At 40.8% G+C, this 20,006-nt stretch overlaps 1 long non-coding RNA gene and 1 other non-coding gene across 2 annotated transcripts in view; both read right to left on the minus strand.

Moving 5' to 3' along the window:
* Positions 1-2,406: 2,406 nt before the first annotated feature.
* Positions 2,407-20,006, minus strand: part of LOC142100770 (uncharacterized) — a 135,106-nt gene continuing 117,506 nt past the window's right edge. The window contains exon 3 of the long non-coding RNA XR_012678901.1: positions 2,407-2,516. This is a non-coding gene — a long non-coding RNA (uncharacterized LOC142100770). The remainder of the gene's footprint in view (positions 2,517-20,006) is intronic.
* On the minus strand, positions 3,690-3,797 carry LOC142102627 (U6 spliceosomal RNA). The gene has a single exon (XR_012679286.1). It is a non-coding gene; the product is annotated as a U6 spliceosomal RNA (small nuclear RNA).

Here is a 20,006-nt window from a genome sequence, read left to right on the forward strand (position 1 = left end):
GCAAAGTCAGTACATGGTCTCTTTGAGCCAGACACCATGCTAAAAGTTTATTCAGATGTCAGAACTCCATCCCAGGCTATGTCTCAATGCAGGGGCATTTGAAGCTGCTACAGGTGACACTGCATTCTTCTAGCACTGGGATGTGCAGAGCCACCAAATACACACACAACTGACTCTCTGGCTTCACATTTTAAACTTTAGTAGCTCAATGGATTCATTTGATATACCATATTTACATTGCAGTTATGATTTAGGCCTTATTCCCCACAATTACGTGATGGATTAACCCTTATAAATAACTGTAAGTTCTCTATGTTCACGACAATGGCTTTGTACTAACAGCTTGACAGATACAGGTATTTTGACTTGAATCTGTCTAGTCTTCCAAAGTGTAATTCGATATTTTGCCTATATACCTGTTGTTGACCTTCGCCTTGGAACTACAAATTGTCTGTAGCTATTATTGTCTGGCTCCCACCCTGCCTATTAGTGAACACTTTAACTCCTTGTGCCAAAAGAGCTCCGGTAAGCATATAAAGCCGAAAGCGATAGTGGGTTGATATAAGAACACGCTAGCCTGGTTTGGAGTGTTCACAAACAGGGTTGTAGGTCCAGATGTCACTATTAGACTCAGCAGTGGAATGATAGAATGGCCTATAGTCTCACTTCTGAGGTAATATCTCACTTTTGTCTGACCCTCGTGGTCAAACTAAACTATTTCCTTGTGGCAATGTTTTGGTTTCATTTTATTTTTTCTACATAGTTTTTATAGGTTTATTCTCCTGACTTGTTTAAGTTGTTAAATCTGCATTTATTCTTATCTTGTCAAAGTTGTTTTAAGCAATATAAAGAAAACCATTTATGGATGTACTCTAGACAACATTGCAAAGAACACAAGAATGTGTTATTATAACAGCTTCTCTTATTCTGTATAGGGAATATGCACAGGTGTATTATGATTTTCTATTAGTTTATTATTGTTTTTCTATATAGCTTTTGGCTGTTGTCATGCTATGTGGCTGGAATGTGTATGTGTTAAGTGTAAGTCTGACAGACTCACGCTAGTTTTCTTTATAGTTTCTTTCACACGAATCAGCTAGATGGTTTTAAAAAAAAAAATTGCAACATATCATCAGCTAATTATAAAGCGCCATTAATTCTGCAGCGCTGTACAGAGATCTCACTCTCATCAGTCCCTGCCCCATTGGCGCTTACAGTCTAAATTCCCTAACATACACACACACACACACACACACACACACACACACACACACACACACACAGACTGCACGAGACTAGGCTCAAATTAATAGTAGCCTATTAACCTACTAGTATGTTTTTTGGGTTTTTTTGAGTGTGGGAGGAAACTGGAGCACACAGAGAAAACCCACATAAACATGGAGGAACATACAAACTCCACACAGAAAAGGCCATGGTCGGGAATCAAACTCATGACCCCTGTGCTGTGAGGCAGAAGTGCTAACCACTAAGTCCCTGTGCTTCATTTCATTTTATTTAATGCAAAACTTTGGGATGATATGTAATAGACAATAATAACCGATGTTGTATGTTAGGTCTGTTCACTATATTTTCTCTGATTAGTGTAGGCTAACTCATTTTAATAGTTATTCCAGCTAGAAGTAACATGATTTAAATAATTATTTATTAAATATGATTGATTTATATTTTCCAGTGAGTTCTAAGGCTAAGTTTTAAAAGGACAGGTAGCTGTAAATCATTTACTAATGTAGAATACACTGTACAATTAATCTTCTTTGATACTACAGAAGCCTCTGCAGTTTTGGATTATAGTAGGGATCTTTTGGACTATAGACTGGGGCCCAGAATTTTGCTATTAAATTTCCATGGTGCAAGTATAACTTTGACTATATATATAGTAAGCTTTGGTGTGGGGCTAGGAGTTTACCTTAATGACCTTGGGGAGATGTTTAATATGTCAAAATCTGGAAATCAGCCTAACACGCTGAACATGCTCAGAAGACATTTGGGATAGAAATCAGTCAATCAACCTGAGCAATGCTTATACTTCACCCTCTTCCAAGTGTTAGTAATTTTCTGTACTGAAGAAACATTACTTCTGGCAGTTAATCACTGCAGATTATTATGCTCCATGATCTTGATCCAGAACTACACTGTCTCCTGGTTCCAGTCTCTGAGCATTCAGTGTCCGCTTACAGAACTGTATCTCTGCTTCTGATCTCTTGGCTACTGTCCTGGCTATCAACTACTCTCTGTCTAAAGCTTCCTTATGTATTCGTGTATAGACCATTGGCATGCTTTTAAAAGATGTGACGGCATAGAGGTAGAACTACCAGCGGTGCGGCCAGTGCAACTGCCAGTGTCCAATAATTATTTTTTTTAAGAATTATACTTACAAATCCGACGGCACTATCGACCCGGCATCCTCCTCCCTGTTCCCTTCTCATGGTATGCCAGGTATGACATCATCACGCCCGGCATTTTCAGTGAGGAGTGGCACCGAGAGGATCCACAAGCTTGAAGAAAAAAGATAGAAGAGAAAGAGAAGAAAGAATGCCAAGTAAAAGGTAAGTGAAGGAACTGAAGCAGTGGGCACAGTGTAATAAAAGGGAAACTCTGATGGAGGGCACAGTGTGATGGTGAAGGTTGTCAGAGTCACAGTGTGATACAGAAGGGGGCCAGGGGCAGAGAGTGATACAGAAGGGGGCCAGAGGCACAGTGTGATACAGAAGGAACACAGTGTCATGCAGAAGGGGCACGTGTTATATATATTTCTTATACTTGAAATTTGAAGTAAACAAAGCAAAAAGATACTATATGCTTTTTGTTTTTGTGTGCATGCCTGTGTGTGTGAGGGTGAGGGCCCTTAGCTCAAAGCAAATTGGGCCACAACTTATTAGTTCAGTCTCCTCGGCAGCATCAAGCTTATCAAGAGAGTGAGTGGTGTGCAGCTACATGGCCAACAAATTGGAGAGAGGTTGGCTTAAAATAACCTGCTGGCTCTTGAGCTTTTTCAGTGGTAATCGAGCTGCGGGGACATAGGCTAGTGAACAGACATATTCAGACATGTTTAGTTTTTGTGTTGCTACCTGTCTGCTGCTCTTGACACTGTTGATAACCCTCTTCTCCTACACACTCTTCACTCCAGTGGCCTACTTATTCTACCATTCCATCAGTGTCTCTACTCCCACTATCTGTTGACATCCTAAAAGCCTTTATTCTCATCCTCCTGCTTTTTCCACATAGTCACATGGATGTTACAATGCTACCTAAAGCGCAAGATATCCTTCCTCCCAGAGTCACCAACTCTTCTCAAAATCTCCATCAGATACCACAAATTTCTCTATTTTCGATATTGACACTCTATTTAATACTCATATTCAGTCTTCTATAATCGTCACCTTCATAATATTGCTAGAATATGCCCTTTTCTTACTCAACATGCATCCAAACTAATAGCCATTTTCTAATAATCTCCTATATCAACTACTGTAACCTATCTGGCTTTACCCTCCCCAATCTGTCCCCTTGACAACTGATCTTTCTTTCTTGCACTCAACATCTGCTGCAAAACCCTGCAAATTTATATACTAGTTCCCATATTCCTTAGCATATAATTCATATAACTCACCTACACAACCCTCAACAACACCAGCCCTTCATACATCTAACCTCTTTTTTTTATTTTTTTTTATATGAAACGCTTCACGAATTTGCGTGTCATCCTTTGCGCAGGGGCCATGCTAATCTTCTCTGTATCGTTCCAATTTTAGTATATGTGCTGCCGAAGCAAGCACATCTAACCTCTTTTTAAACTAGTCTCCCTCCCACTCTTATATCTGCCTCTGACTTGCACCTCACTTCTTTTCTGACAACCAGCTCTTAATTCCTACATACAAAACTTCCCTACCTGAACTGATCAGACTCTCTTCAGTGTTAGGATTAAATCGGTCTTGCATCCTGCTGGTCACATCTGGGCTTCAGCTGTGCCTTCCCCTCTCAACTTATTGGAAGACTACACTATTTAAACACTGAACCATGCACCCTCTGCCAGTGATAGCACTGGAAATGATAACTTACTGGTTCCAGTACCTGTATGACCCTGCACCTGTTGTTCCTGACTCTGCATTTATTTGTCTCCTGTTACCTGCATTGCATCACACAGGTCTGCTGGTTCATGGCTCTGTTTATTTTGGACTCCTGATATTTGGATTGAATAATATAAGTCTGCTGGTTCCTGGCTTTGCTTATATTTGTCCATCTGGTCTACGTCTACATGCTAATCATATAGCTCAACTGAGAATCCCCAGACATGGACTATGGTAGCTATTTACTGCTCCCTTGTGCAGATTTCTATTGATTCCTGGACTTTGTATAAAGTTACACCAACATTGCTTCAGAGACACAGTTTATTATCTTGCATTGCCTGAGACTGTGTAAACCTGCCCCAGCATCTCTTCAGGGATATTGCTGCATTACCTTGTGGATAATTACTCATCCTTTGCATTACCTCAGAACTGTGCTGTACTTTTCTGCTCTTGATACTGCAGTAAACTCCATTATACTTTTTACTACAACATAACCTCAATATTCCTGTGATTTCCTAACACCTGCAAACATTTCAAAGCCTACAAATATTTAGTACATCCTGGATAATCTCACAATCACAACATATGGGTATAACATACCCGAATTATATCTGTGAGATTGTCAAACCAACATATATAAGATATCGTGAGAAATTTCATTGTGACATGGGTGACCAAGGGGATCCATCCTCTCATGATAGGGACAATCAATAACAGCCTGCATACTTTTGGATCTAATGAAAGTGAAATGGTCAGTATATGCAAGGAAAGGGGAGACATGGTTAATCAGGGTGACATTTGCAATGCCATTCATTGGCCAAGTGAGTTCATGGTACCATCTAAAGCTGACAAGGTGTCAGACATGCCTTTAAGAACATCATCAATAGCAAAAATCTGTTGGCCAATGTTAAGTGGATAAAAGTAGAATGACCGCACTAAGTTGGTTAATAGATAAATAGTATTAAACCCCCAATCTTGCTTATAATGTATTCCAGTGTAACTTTCCTATCATAGCTGGAGGGTGCTCCCTTATACTTGTAATTAATGTGTAGCACCAGAGAGAAAGAAAGTATATCAAGGGGCACTCCGGGGTATTTAAAATTAAGATAACATTTTATTGGTATGCGCATACCAATAAAATGTTATCTTAATTTTAAATACCCCGGAGTGCCCCTTGATATACTTTCTTTCTCTCTGGTGCTACACAATGTTAAGTGGAGGCAGGAGGGTTTTTTGTAATGCTTCCTCTAAAATAAATGACTCAATTGGCCAGAAGCCCAAGTGCACCTCAAGGATTTCCCTTGGTATTTAATAATATATGTCATCATATGAATGGCTGCCATGTATGGGCCCACATAGGATATGTTGAGATTTACATGTGTAGGAGGATCTGCAGCTTTAAAAATAACAGCAGACCTACCTAGCATAATGGGTCTCAGTAGTTGGCATTGCATGTTTCCTGAGACCTTATGGCACATTAGGCAGTATTGCATTATTTTGAATATACAGTAGTTGCAGTGTTTTGTATTTATTGCTGCAATAGTCTCAATCAATTAATGCATCAAACCATGTTGCGTATAACAGGGAGAGGCTTAGAGCATGTAGGGCAGCATGGTGGCTCAGTGGTTTGCACTTCTGCCTCACAGCACTGGTGTCATAAGTTCAATTCCCAAACATGGCCTTATCTGTGTGGAGTTTGTATGTTCTCCCCGTGTTTGCGTAGGTTTCCTCAGGGTGTTCCAGTTTCCTCCCATACTCCAAAAATATACTAGATGAAGATTATCCCATATGTTAAGTAAGGAGGTAAGTTGTTAATGAAGCAATTCCTAAGCCATATGCAGCCTCCATTTATAAATACTGTTTAAAAGTAAATAAGGAACCTTTGATTCTAATGCAGTGTCTGATCAATAAACCATAACCTACCAAAGAAGCCCTTTATATATCAAACAGAGAAACTATAATCTAAATAATAATTTCCTTACATATATCTAGACTGATGGAATTAATTAAATTGAATGAAACATGGACATGTTCAACCAAAATTAATACTGAGAATTGTGTTTATTTATAACATATCTATTACCTCTATGAATACTTTTACACCCAGTGATCCTAAAATGTTTTACAGAAACAATTGATATACTTGTATTGCGTTAACTTTCAAATCCTAGTGAAAGTGCATTATTAATAAGTATTACATAATATTATTATCTTTAATTTATATGTACATGACATATACAGAAAACAGTGACCCATGATACAACATGATGCATAAATAACAAAATATGAAGAACCAAAATATATAAATATATATACACAAACACACACACACGTAACATGGTAATGCAAATCAAATTATTTTTGGGACAATGAGTGAAAGTGATGGTAGAAATCAGCGAGAAGTAGGCCGAAGCTTAAGAAAACAGGGCTAGGAAAGCAGGAGAAGAGGTACAGAGGGTGATGGAATAGTAGACGGAGCACACAAGGAAAGAGGGCCCTGCTCATGAGAGCTTACATCCTAAAGAAAAAGGGGAGACACAAATAGGGTGCTACTAACTGGGGGAGAGAGCCGGGACAAGGGAGTTAGGAGGAGGACCAATAGACTTGAATAAAGAAATGAGTCTTAAGGGCAAACTTGAAGCCTTTGAGAGTAGATGCTAACCTGATGGAATGTGGAATATCGTTCCACAGCTGGGGAACAGCCCGGGCAAAGTCCTGGAGACGGAAGTGGGAAGAGGTGATCAGTGAAATATTGAGGCGGTGGTCACGGGCAGAGCGAAGGGGGCGGCTAGGAGTGTAGATATAGATGAGATTGGAGATGTAGGGAGGGGAGGATTGATTAAGAGCTTTAAAAGGTGAGGGCGAGGAGTTAAATATTTATTTCTGTAGGCCATGGGGAGCTGTTGTGTGACTGTTGGAGGGAAACAGCAGACATAGAGTGGCGGGAGAGAAAACTGAGGCGGGCAGCAGCATTGAGGAAAGACTTAAAAGGGTCAAGGTGAGAATCAGATAGGCCAGAGAGAAGGAGGTTACAGTAGTCAAGGCGAGGGATTACAAGCGAGTGAACAAGGGTTTTCGTGGCCTCGGTGGTGAGAAAGGGGCGTATCTTGTATGTATTCCGAAGGTGGAAGTAGCAGGAATTTGAGAGGGACAGAATGTGATGTTTGAAGGAGAGGGAGGAATCAAGGATGACCCTAAGGCAACTGACTTGAGGGACAGAAACGAGGGTAGTGTTATTAACAGAAATAGAGAGGGGGGAGAGTCCTGGAAGGGGGAAAGACAATAAGTTCAGTCTTGGAAATATTGAGTTTAAGGAAGCATCGGGACACTCAAGATGAGATGGCCGAGAGACAGCAGGAGACATGAGACAGAAGGGAAGGGGAGGTCAGGGGCTGAAAGAGAAATTTGGGTATCATCAGCATAGAGGTGGTACTGAAGGCCAAAGGAGCGGATTAGGACACCAAGGGAGGAGGTGTAGAGGGAGAAAAGCAGGGGGCCAAGAACGGAACCATAAGGAACTCCAACAGGTAAGGGAAGAGGGGGGGATGAAGAGTCATGTGTAGAGACTGAGAAGGAGCGGTTGGTGAAGTAAGAGGAAAACCAGAAGAGCACGGTGTTACAGAGGCTTATAGATTTGTGAGTTTGCAAAAAGAGTACGTAGTCAATGATATTGAAGGCAGCAGAGAGGTCAAGAAGGATACGAAGGGAGTAATGTCATTTGGATTTAGCGAGGAGAAGGTCATTAGTGAGGGCAGTTTCGATGGAGTGGAGGGAGCGAAAACCAGAGAATATGAATAAGAAGGGACTGCTGGGAGATGTCATGACGTATTGACTCAATCTTGGAGGTGAAGTGGGTAGCAAAGTCGACAGCAGAGAGTGTGAAGGGGAGTTGGAGAGGAGGAGGGGAGAGGAGGCAGTTGAAGGTGGCAAAAAGCCGACAGGGGTTGGAGGATTGGGAAGAATTGAGAGCCTTAAAGAAGGATTGTTCAGAGAGCGATAGGGCCGAACTGTAAGACGCAAGCATGAACTTGAAGTGGAGGAAGTCATCATGAGCGTGTGACTTTCACCAGACTCGTTCTGCACTGCGGAAGCATTTTTGAAGATAACGGGTAAGTTTTGAGTGCCACGGTTAAGGCGGGGACCGACGAAGTTTGATGGTGACAGCCAGGGTGACAGAATTAAATGCAGTGGTAAGAGTGTGATTGCAAAAGGAGACAGCCTCATCAGTGCAAGAAAGAGAGATGATGGGGGAGAGGAGCGAGCCCAGGGAGGAGGAGAATGTGGTAGGATCAACTGTGTCAAGATTACACCTGGTGAGAGTAACCTTGGGGATGGGGGTGGTGAGAGGGGTGGAGAGATGCTAAAAGAGAGGAGATGGTGGTCCGAGAGGTAAATTAATGAGGTCGGAGACAGTACCGAGGTGTAAAAAAACAAATCAAGGGAGTGGCCACCTTACGGTGGGAGGGAGAGGAGGTCCATTGAGAGAGACAAAGGGAGGAGGAGAGGGAGAGAAGTTTGGAGGCAGCAGGTTCTGAGTGATTGTCTATAGGGATATTAAAGTCCCCCAAGATGAGGGAGGGAAGGTCAGAGGAGAAAAAGTGAGGGAGCCAGGTGGCAAAGTGATCAAGGAATTGAGAGACAGGACCAGGAGGACGGTAAATAACAGCAACACAGAGATGGACTGGGTGGAATAGGCGGATAAAGTGTATCTCAATGGAGGAAAAAGAGGGGGAGGGTTCAGGGGGAAGAACCCGAAAAGAGCAGCAGGAGGAGAGAAGTATGCCGACGCCACCACCTTGTCGGTCCCCAGGTCTGAGTGTGTGGGAGAAGGACAAGCCCCTGAAAGAGAGAGCAGCAGGAGAGGTAGTGTTCACAGGGGATAGCCAGGTTTCAGTGATGGCAAGCAGGTTGAAAGATCTAGAGATAAAGAAATCATAGCTAGAGGTCAATTTGTTACAGACTGAACTGGCATTCCTGAGACCACAGGATAGAAAAAGAGAGGGAAGAGGAGAGATGTGGATGAGATTGTTGTGGTTGCTCGACTGCAAGGGTGAGTATGATATGGAGAGAGGGTTGGAATTGGACGAGAAGCAGAAATAAGAGGGGGCTTGTTTGCAGACAGGAGACGAGGGGCAGGGGAGCAAGAGGTGAGGGAGGAGTGGAGATGGGGCAGATAAAGGGGTTTATAAATGGGACAGTCAGAAGGAAGGAGTGACGTGAGGGAATACATTTCCTGGGGGGAAAGAGAGGGAGGTGGTAGGTAGGAACAGACTGACGAGAAGAGCAGCGAAGAAGACAAGAGGGAAAGGGTGTGAGTGGGGAAAGGAGGAATGAGGGAAAGATGGTGGAGAGGGCAGCGACTCAGATCAGGGGCACAGAAGAGAAGAGAGGACTGAAATAGGAAGGGGGATGGATGGGAAGGGAGAGTGGGGATTGAGGAGGAGGAAGAATATGGAAAGGTTGGCCATGAGAAGCAGGGGGATAGAAAGAGAGGACAGAAGTGAAAGAGGAGCAAATCATGATAAAGCTAGAGAAGGTGTGGAATAGACAGTTGAAGTAATACAGAAATGAAGGATGGTAAGAGCTTACAAGTGAAGTGAGGAAATGGTGAGAACAAGAAAGGTGAGTAAAGCGAAAGAGTTCAGTGGTAGAAGGAGAGAAAAGAGGAAGAAAAGGTGTAAAGTATGAGCCAGGGACTAGGAAGCAGTTGGGACAGTAGAGATACCATATGGGTGAGTTTAGAAAAACAGTTAGATTAGACAGTGACATTAGGCCTGATTGGAAGTAACATAAGGCATAATACAGGGTGCACCGAGCTGGTTATGTAAGTCCACAGGACAAGAGGGAGCCAGTTAAAAACTCAAGCTAAGTGGAGCAACAGTGCGGTTTGAAAGTGGGAATACAAGCAGCATAAGTGGAATCAACAAGCCATGTTAAAACTGCACCAGCCAAAAAATAAGTGTGAGAAACAGATCATCAGGGAGTGTCCAGGCAGTTGACAATGCAGGTGGTGGAGGATATCAGAGCTCACGGCTGATTGTGGAATGTTGTCCTCATGTAGCAGTGTTTATAGGTAAAAGGTTCTCCTCCTGTTCTCTTGTTCATCTCTCTTTTATATCTCTTACTATACTAACTAAATTTTTTAATATACTTAAAAATCCTCACTAGCTAACAGTCTCACACAGCCTTAGAATGCTGTTTAAATAGGTTCAAATAAAAAACAAATTTGAATTGTAAAGCACAATTTTTTTCACTTTGTGCCACTCAGTCATTTTGGTTTTTAATTATTTTGCTACTGGTCATACTCAGGAATTTGTAGGGAATCCTCTCCTCTTCTTTTAATCAATTCTAATAAAGTCTAATAGTTTTAATTACCAAGATATCTTCAATAGTCACAGAGTGCCCCATGTTTACATGTTTCTTCTCTTTTGTTGCATTAAATAATCAATAAGTAACAATAACGTGTTCCCATTAACAACTCCCTTCAGAATATCCATAAACGTCTCTGTGACCTAATTTCCTAGAAATCACTGTGTGTTTGTGCCTGGACAGTTGCACCAATGTAAAGGCCACAGAAACTAATTTACTAAACTCAATTACTTGTTTCTAAAAAAAGCTCACAATAGTTGCTTTGTTTAGTCTTTTTTATTTAATTTGTTTCTTGTGGGATTCATGAATTTCCACTTTTGTACAATCCTATACCGTCAACTAGTGTGTCAGTAGTGGTCCTTCCCATCATTTCCTTAACCAGAATCTGATCACAGACGCCGGTCACAGGAGAATCAGCATCAACCTATTTGTAATACAAGATAAATACAAAAATAAATTATTTATGACAGACTTTGTATTATGTGGAAGCTTGTCTTATGGATGATTCACACTTGAACGACAGGTTAAGTCATGTTTCTGAATTTATCCTGCTAAATATCCAAATTTTGGAGATGTGTGCTCTGTAATTAGATTCTGATTAACAACCCTCCACATGCACAGAAGTAAAGTGTGCCTGATATTACATGTTTGCTAGAGTTGCACATTGTTGCTGAGCCACGCTAGTAATACGTTATGCTGTGGTAATGGGCCTTGGAGCTCTACAGTCTTCTTTCCTGAGACAAAATCTTCTTTTTTGATCTTAGCATTGCTTTTCAACAAATACTTAAAGTATTACATAGTAAGAATAGATGGCAAGAATTATATCTAACATGCATAAAAATAAATTTTGCAGTGTAGTTGGTTAATAGTGAAAAGGAGGCACATTACAAGGGGACAGTTGGCAACTGTATAAATATTACTATCAGTCACCAAGCTAATAAGTACAAGTTGATGTTTATTTGGTACACAAGATCTGTATTGTACAATAAGGCATGCATTGTATTGTATTTATTTGAGACTACACCACACCATGCAATGTAAATGGTATGGAAAACAGAACATATGTTTTCTGTGTGTTGTAAGCATTTATTTATGCTCTTCTTTAGATTAATTTCCACAATTGTTTACAGTCTATAAATATAGATAGCCATTGTTGTAAAGGTAACAGCCAAGTGCGAGACGTTACATAGAGACGTATTGATTAGAGCAAATATAACAAATAACAAACACTGATGCAATTAATGAACTGAAAAAATTCCTACAAGTCATATATGATTAAAGATGGACAAAACAGAAATCTATAACATTAAGCCAGTAGAACGGGCAATAATCCAACTACAACTAGGTGATAGCTGTAAAATCAGGGTGAAAGATTTGTAAGTATCAGAAAACACAATACAGTACCAAACAATAATAAATCAACTAAGCAAAATGTGGATCCAGAGCATGTATTGGAAAGAAGATGTGGGAGATAGAACGCACTGCACAGCCGGAGACTGGCTGGTGATTAGTTCTGTGTTTCAGGATGTGTGGATTGCAGACAGGTCTGTACATATATCCTGTAGTTCTTCATTTCCAAATAGAATAACAAGCATAGTCAGAGGAATAGCCAAGGTCAGGGCAGCTAGATGGAAGACATAGTTCTTATGGAAAACCAGGTATTTTACCAGAGGCAAACACTGTGGAACCATATAAGAGGGACCATAAAGTAGTAAAGAGATGTTTTCTCAGGATATGCTCAAAAATGCTGAAAGTTAGGGGTCAGTTTAAGTAAGCAAGGTAATGTATCCTAGATTATGCAGAATACATTTTAAAGGGATCAACATTGTTGAAACAGGCACCTAGTGCAATGACTGTTCTTTAGTAAAGAAAATCAGTCTGCCTCTCCCATTCGAAACAGAATGAAGTGTTTATAGTTTAAAGAAAGGCCAACTAGTCTGGTGTTACAGCAGCTGTGAAGGTAAGTATGCACTTTGTGTTTTTGCCATATTGTTGGTTTGGTAAGGTACAAGATAAAATAAGATTTAACTGATGTGAATGAGTTCTCTGTACAGCGCTGCAAAATTAGTGACGCTATATAAATAACTGATAATGATGATGATTTAATCTTAGTCAATATTCAAATTATTGACATTAAGAAAGGGAACTAGGTAACTCATTATTACTAATTAGTATTATTAATGTTATTCTTAACATTTATTTATATAGCACCAACATACCCGTCAGCGCTTTAAAATTGGGACTGGTTATTAACAGACAGAAAAATAAATAATCCTGCTCTCAAGCTTACTATCTATAAATGTTTTATTTTATTGAAATTATAAAGATTTCTGAATTCCGAAAAGGTGGTCTATTATTTCCAAAAGCATCTTGAGCTTGGAAAAACAAATCTATTGACACAAGTTCCATAAATAATAAACTTAATTGATATATTTCATCATCATCATCACCATTTATTTATATATATAGCGCCACTGATTTAGAATTGCACTCACATACAGTATATGTGGAACTGAATCAGCTTCTAATTTATAATCCACAGCTTTTACCATGTTTATAGGCTATGCCCCATTCATTCCAAATGAAAACAATATTATCAACATACTGTTTGAAAATAATAGATGCCCTGTAAGGATAAGAATTAGCATGATTATATTTTCTGCACAGGGCTGTATAATATGGTGAAGTCATATAAATAAACGGTAATAAAAAATCTCCATTGTAGTGGGTCCCTTCTCAACAACCATGACAAAATTGGTTAAAGTACGCAAAAAACCTGTCCATCATATCTATTGTATCATGCCCCAAAAGATAGGACCTGCCATCAATAAGAAAGAAACATAGATCCAAGTTCGATTAACATCTTCTAGTTCTTCAACTCCTATGGTCAATGTAACAAGCTAAGACTTGCAAACTCAGATGGTCTGTGATGGAAGACTACAATGCTACCACATCCATGGTGACCCACAAATCCATGTGAGACCAAGGGAAATCATGGAGTAGACTCAAGATAAATAGCATGTTGCTAATAATTGCTAGAACAATGATGATCAGACACCTAGAACCATTTAATTATAGCAGCCTAGTTTCTGGCTTCTGAATACTTGGCTAAATCAGAACAGCTCCATGATGACAGCATTCAGATGCAGAGTGCAGTAAACTCTCTGAGGTCAGGGTGAGGCAGTATACAGATGCAGAGTCCAGTAAACAAGGTCAGAGGCAGGTAGCCTAATTGAGTAAACAAAGTCAGGGGAGAAAGAGAGAGACGAGGTTCAATTCAGAGATCCAGTAACAATAGACAGGCACACACTAAGCACAGATTTAGCACACTGGGTCAGAACAAACTATCACAAACATATGTGTACAGGTAAGAAAGCCTAATAAAGCCTGGAGAGCCAATGAGGTGAAGTTTGGAAAATAAGTCTTCTGATCACATGACCCACCTAGGGAATGAGCCGATTAACCTGAGAATAAGCAGCACCTGTGAATAGACTCTGGCCTGTAGTTAAGAGACCAGAAAAAAAAAAAGAGTACAAACATCCACTTCAGCCAAGCCTAAAGAACAGTGGAGCCTGCTTGAAAGATGCCAGCTGCTGATCATAACAAAAACTGGGCATTCCCAAGAGTAGCGTACATATATATCAGAGATGTTCACTGATCCCTGTGTATTAGTTTTGGATCTGGATTAACTTCCTATTCTGGTTTTGGTTTTGGCAAAACCGCCCTTGCATGTTTTGTTTCCTTGATTTTTTTTTTTCTAAAATCCCTATTTTGTTTTGCTAAAATCACATAATATCTTTTTTTTATCCCTACATTATTATTAACTTCAATAACATTAATATCCAATCATTTCCAGACAATTTTTGTGAAGTGACAAGAGCACTGCTATCCCTTCTGTTTCTGTGTAAGCAATAGCACTGAGCAATGGCACTGGAGAATGGAGAGTGACAAGAGCACTGCTACCCCTTCTGTTTCTGTGTGAGCAATGGCACTGAGCAATAGCACTGGAGAATGGAGAGTGACAAGAGCACTGCTACCCCTTCTGTTTCTGTGTGAGCAATGGCACTGAGCATTGTCACTGGAGAATGGAGAGTGACAAGAACACTGCTACCCCTGTTTCTGTGTGAGCAATGGTGCCGCATCTCCTGGGTAGGGAGGTACTTATGGAATCCAAAACCCGCGAGATTTAACAACGCAACCTTGACGTTTTGCCTCAATTCAGATCTGAGGACACACGAAAGTAATGAGCCGTCTCGCGAGCCTTCTCGGATCCCCAAAGTTTGGATGGGCTCGGTTTTCAGAAAAAAGAGTCTGAGCATCTCTAAATGTCCTATGGTATTTGGCACTAAGACATTAGCAGGAGATATTTTAAGTGCTGTAAGTTGCGAGGTGTGGCCTTCATGGCTTGGACTTATTTTTACAGCACATCACACAGGTGCCTGATCAGATTGAGATCTGGGGAGTTTGGAGGCCAAGTCAACACCTTGAACTCTTTGATATGTTCCTCAAACCATTCCTGAACAATTTTTGCAGTGTGGCAGGGCACATTGTCCTGCTGAAAGACGCCACTGCCATTTGGGAATACCATTGCCATGAAGGGGTGTACTTGGTCTGCAACAATATTTAGGTATGTGGTACTTATGAAAGTAACATCCACATAAATGCCACGACCCAAGTTTTCCCAGCAGAACATTTTCCAGAGCATCACACTGCCTCCACTGGCTTGCCTTCTTCCCATAGTGCATACTGGTGCCATCTCTTCCCCAGGTAAACGTCACACACGCACCTGGCCGTCCATATGATGTAAAAGAAATCATGATTCATCAAACCAGGCCAACTTCTTTCATTGCTCCATGGCCCAGTTCTGACACCCATATGCCCATTGTAGGCGCTTTTGAAAGTGGACAGAGGTCAGCATGGGCACTGTGACCGGTCTGCGACTATGAAGTCCCATATACAGCAAGCTGCGATGCACTGTGTGTTCTGAACCCTTTCTATCGTGGTCAGCATTAACTTTTTCAGTAATTTGTGCTAAGTAGCTCTTCTGTGGGATTGGGCCAGACGAGCAAGCCTTCACTGCACTCTCGCATCAATGTGCCTTGGGCGGCCATGACCCTTTCGCCGGTTTACTGGTTGTTGTTCCTTGGACCACTTTTGGTAGGTACTAAACACTGCATGCTGTGAACATCCCACAAGACCTATTGTTTTGGAGATGCTCTGACCCAGTTGACAAGCCATCACAATTTAGCCATTGTCAAAGTTGCTCAGATCCTTACACTTGCTCATTTTTTCCGCATCAAACACATAAACTTCAATATTTCACTGTTCACTTACTGCCTAATATATCCTACTCTCTGACAGGTGCCATTGTCACAAGACAATCAATGTTATTCACTTCACTTGTCAGTGATTTTAATGTTGTGGCTGATCAGGGGCAGCGGTAGTTGGCAACCTGGACGTGTCCTGAAACTTGGGATCTACCCAACAATATCCTCCAAAGGTTATGTGATCACACTCAGCAGCAGCTCATTTAGTTCAGGAGACAGCCAATCATGAGTGCTGTGGTGATTCCTGCAGGAGAGAGATGTTACAGACCGAATTCTAGGACAAGTTGGAAGCAGACAGGTGGTCTGTTCCCTGATAGTTGGATTGTGACACACAGGAGTTCAGGAAAGCCCTGGATTACAGAGAAGCAATACTGCTACAGTGGACATTGGAGACAAGGAAGTTCTGTCCCTGAAGAGTTGGATCCATGTTGAACATTCACAGTGATTGACTGAGAAGAGACTTCAAAACTAGAAGGACTGCGGACTGACAGGGCTGTTTTTCCCATTTGACACACTGGGCAAATGCCCGTGGGCCCCTCGTGCAAGAGAGCCCCATAGGCAGGGCAAAAAACCTTTTTGCGGTCATGTGGCTCCCTCCTTGTTTCCCTCCTCCGTGCTGTGCTCGCACTCAATGCAATTTTTGGCATTTTCAGTGAGGAGCGCAGCATGCAGGGGCCACGATGTGATGGACAATGAAGCAAGGAAGAAAGAAAAACAGAAAAAAGAGGAGAAGGCAATAGAAAGGTAAGTGAAGGGGACAAATAGAAGAATAATGGAGGGCACAGGCACAGTATCTAAAATAAGGGTGGCGGGGGGGACCAGAGGTGCATGATGAAGGGGGCAAATAGAATAATAATGGAGGGCACAGACACAGTATCTGATACAGGGTGAGACTAGAAGCATGATGTAGGAGGACAAACAGGAGCATAATGGAGGGCACCCCAGGAGCATAATGGAGGGCACATGTCTGATGCAGAGGCAAACCAGAAGCATGATGAAGGGGTACAAACAGGAGCATCATGAGGGGCACAGTGTCTAATACAGGGGCAGACCAGAAGCATGATGAAGGGGGATAAACAGGAGCATAATGGAGGGAACAGTGTGTGAAATAGGGTAGACATGAAGGGAGACAAAAGCAGCTGATGTGGATATAAGGGGCATATAGAGAGATCTGATGGGCATGCAATGGGCATTTAGTTAGGTTTGATTGATGTGGAGGGGTGTGATGTTGTTAATTTATGACTTTTTTTTATCCCCACTTCAACAGTTCCCTCCACAGTGATTGTGAAGTACTGTGAAAAGAATATGTTTTGCTCTTTGAAACCTCCTCCCTTGGATACAGCAGCAAGGTAAGAGTTGTACTGATTTGGTGATTATTGTGAATATTTTAGCATTGTTGGATATTTTATTTTTCACTTGGCAAAATATTGTTTTATGTGGATTAATCTCTGTAGCACAGCATGTTTTTTTAATGTTTAGAGACTGTTTTTTTTTGCAAGTAACAATAAATATAAACTTAATTTTGATAATTATTGATAATTTACATTTTTATTCCTGTGAGTGGTTGTGTAGGTAGGGGCTACAGTGCACTGCTTTGCCTGGGGGCCCACAATGTTGTTAAGATGGCCTAGTGGACTGTAGCAGAGCAAAACTAGTAAGCAGCTTGTCTGCCAAATTGATAGGGGCCAATAAATCTAGTGCTTTGATTGGGAGCTAGGTGTTGCCTTTATTGCTGAAGCTAATTTAAGCTTATTTATGTTTCAAACTCTGTTAACTGGTGGAGACCAATTTTAACAGTTTTTCATTAGAAGAGCCAGTGCCAGGGGACTTTTAGTAAACCAATCTGCAAAAGAAAGTGTGTACATGTGCAGACCTGGTGATCATATTTGCACAAGGGCTACACAAGTAACCCTGGCACCTCAGAAGAAAGAGGGCATCAGGTGTGGAAATAACTGTTGTTTGTTATGTATGTATTAATCAGTGGGTCTCTACTTAAAATCTCAGAGATATGAATATATTTTCACAAGTGAAACATCCTTTGGAACTTTTGTTGCGATGACCATTGTTTTGTCGTGATTTTAATGAATTGTTTTGCTGTCTCCTGGAGCTTCATTGTGACTGTATTATTTGTTGCAAAATAACAATTATATTTTACTTTATTTTGTTTTATTTTTATTTTTTTGTTGCTCTTATAATGCTCTCCATTTCAATATGTCACATTCATTTGTATTACTTCCTATTTTACATTTGTTGTGTTGCTATAGTCTGCAAGATATGAGACCAACATTTGTTCTTTATACTGTGAAATCAAGAGTACATCTTGTTCTTTTATTTCATGCTTGACAACAAAAAAGAATTTACTGGCTTGCGGTTAGTGGCAGCACCTGACATCATGTCCCATGGAGCAGTTCCAAACCACAGGTTGGCAATACCTCTATTTCAGATCTAGTTATAAAATGTAAGGGCATAGTCATACTGACACATTTAATGCACAACAGTGAGTTTTGAAACAATTAAAAGCACAATGCACCTGGTTAAATCTTCTCTTTTTATTTTGAGCATATAATATAGCTGGAAGTTTTTATAAAGACAGAATTTCCACTAAACATGGATAGGCTTTTTATTGGGGATACAGCTGATCCTTACCAAAGTGCCTTCTGATGCAATCCTCCTTAAACACTCCCACCTCCCTAATTCCACCCCCACAGTGGGCAGCATTGGGTAGAAGTACTATATACCCTTTATCACCCTTAATCAATATAATCATAACACCGATCGTTTTTCTGAAAACTAACTATCTCAGAGAAGCATAACCTGACTTGATATAGCCTTCTGCCCATGCCAGTACCATTGCCAATGACCACACAAGCAGTTTGTCTCTCACACAACTCTCTTGTTCAGTCTCTCTGTTTAAAGCTCCAGCTGTTTTGTAGCACACTATATTTGAATTTATCTGTAAGTATCTAATCACTTTTAACACTCCCGATCTAATCACTTTACCACTCCCTTCTGAGTTTGGCAACACAGTGTCACTATAGTTAGCATTGCTGTCTCACAGTTCTGGGGCCATGAGTCCAATTCTGACTATGGCCCTATCTATGTGGTTTGTATGTTCTCCCCATGTTTGCAGACTTTAGTGTGAAAACTTTAGGCTTAAGAGAGGCTCCTGTGGTTCTGTTCATGTGATCCAGTACTTGACTCCCAATTGTTTGCAGTTCATGTTCTCCCATATATTTAGATTAATAAAATAATATATGTATATTTAATAAATTATTAGATTATAAACCAACCAATTTCTTAGTAGAAATAAAAATAAGTACTGAATTGGTTGATTTATAAAGTAGTTGCTTTATACTAAGAAATTACTCTTGAGTTAAAGTGTCAAAAATTCCCTATGCTTTCATTTTGATCATCCCAATATTTGTTCTAATAATCTAATAATTGTTATATATCAATATTGATATACTATTTATTTTGCCTATATTTTTATATTTGCGTTTATATACATACATATATACAGGGGCGGATTGGCCATAGGCCATACCGGGAATTTTACCGGGAGGCCGATGGTATGAGGCCATTCATTTGCCTCCTGATGTAATCTTTTTTTTTTTTTCGCATTACATTTTTTTTTGTTGTTTAAATATCCGGACTGCTGGGATAACTGCATGTCAGCAGCGCCCTCCAGCACAGACGGAGAGGGGGGATCGGGGGAACTTGCTCAGGGTACCAGCGGTGCGGATCTTCTCCTGCTTACCTCCCTCCCCCTATGCGTGGCCTCGTCCTATCCCAGATGTCACATGGGACGCGCACCATGTGACAGGTGCCGTCCCATGTGTGCACTGCAGGAAACACGGCATCAACAAGGTAAGTGTGAAGGCGGGGGGGGGGGTTAATTCAGTGTAAAGTGTGAGGACAAGTGGCTTATATTAATGTATGTGAGGGCAAGGGGCTTATATCATTGTTATGTATGTATGTATGTATGTGTGTGTGCGAGGGCAGGAGGCTTATATTATTGTTATGTATGTATGTGTGTGTGTGTGAGGGCAGGAGGCTGATATCATTGGTATGTATGTATGTATGTATGTATGTATGTATGTGTGTATGTGTGTATGTATGTGTGTGTGTGTGTGTGAGGGCAAGAGGCTGATATCATTGTTATGTATGTATGTATGTATGTATGTATGTATATGTGTGAGGGCAGGAGGCTGATATCATTGTT

This window comes from Mixophyes fleayi, chromosome 9 (genome assembly GCF_038048845.1).
Source record: "Mixophyes fleayi isolate aMixFle1 chromosome 9, aMixFle1.hap1, whole genome shotgun sequence".
Taxonomy (NCBI): Eukaryota; Metazoa; Chordata; class Amphibia; order Anura; family Limnodynastidae; genus Mixophyes; species Mixophyes fleayi.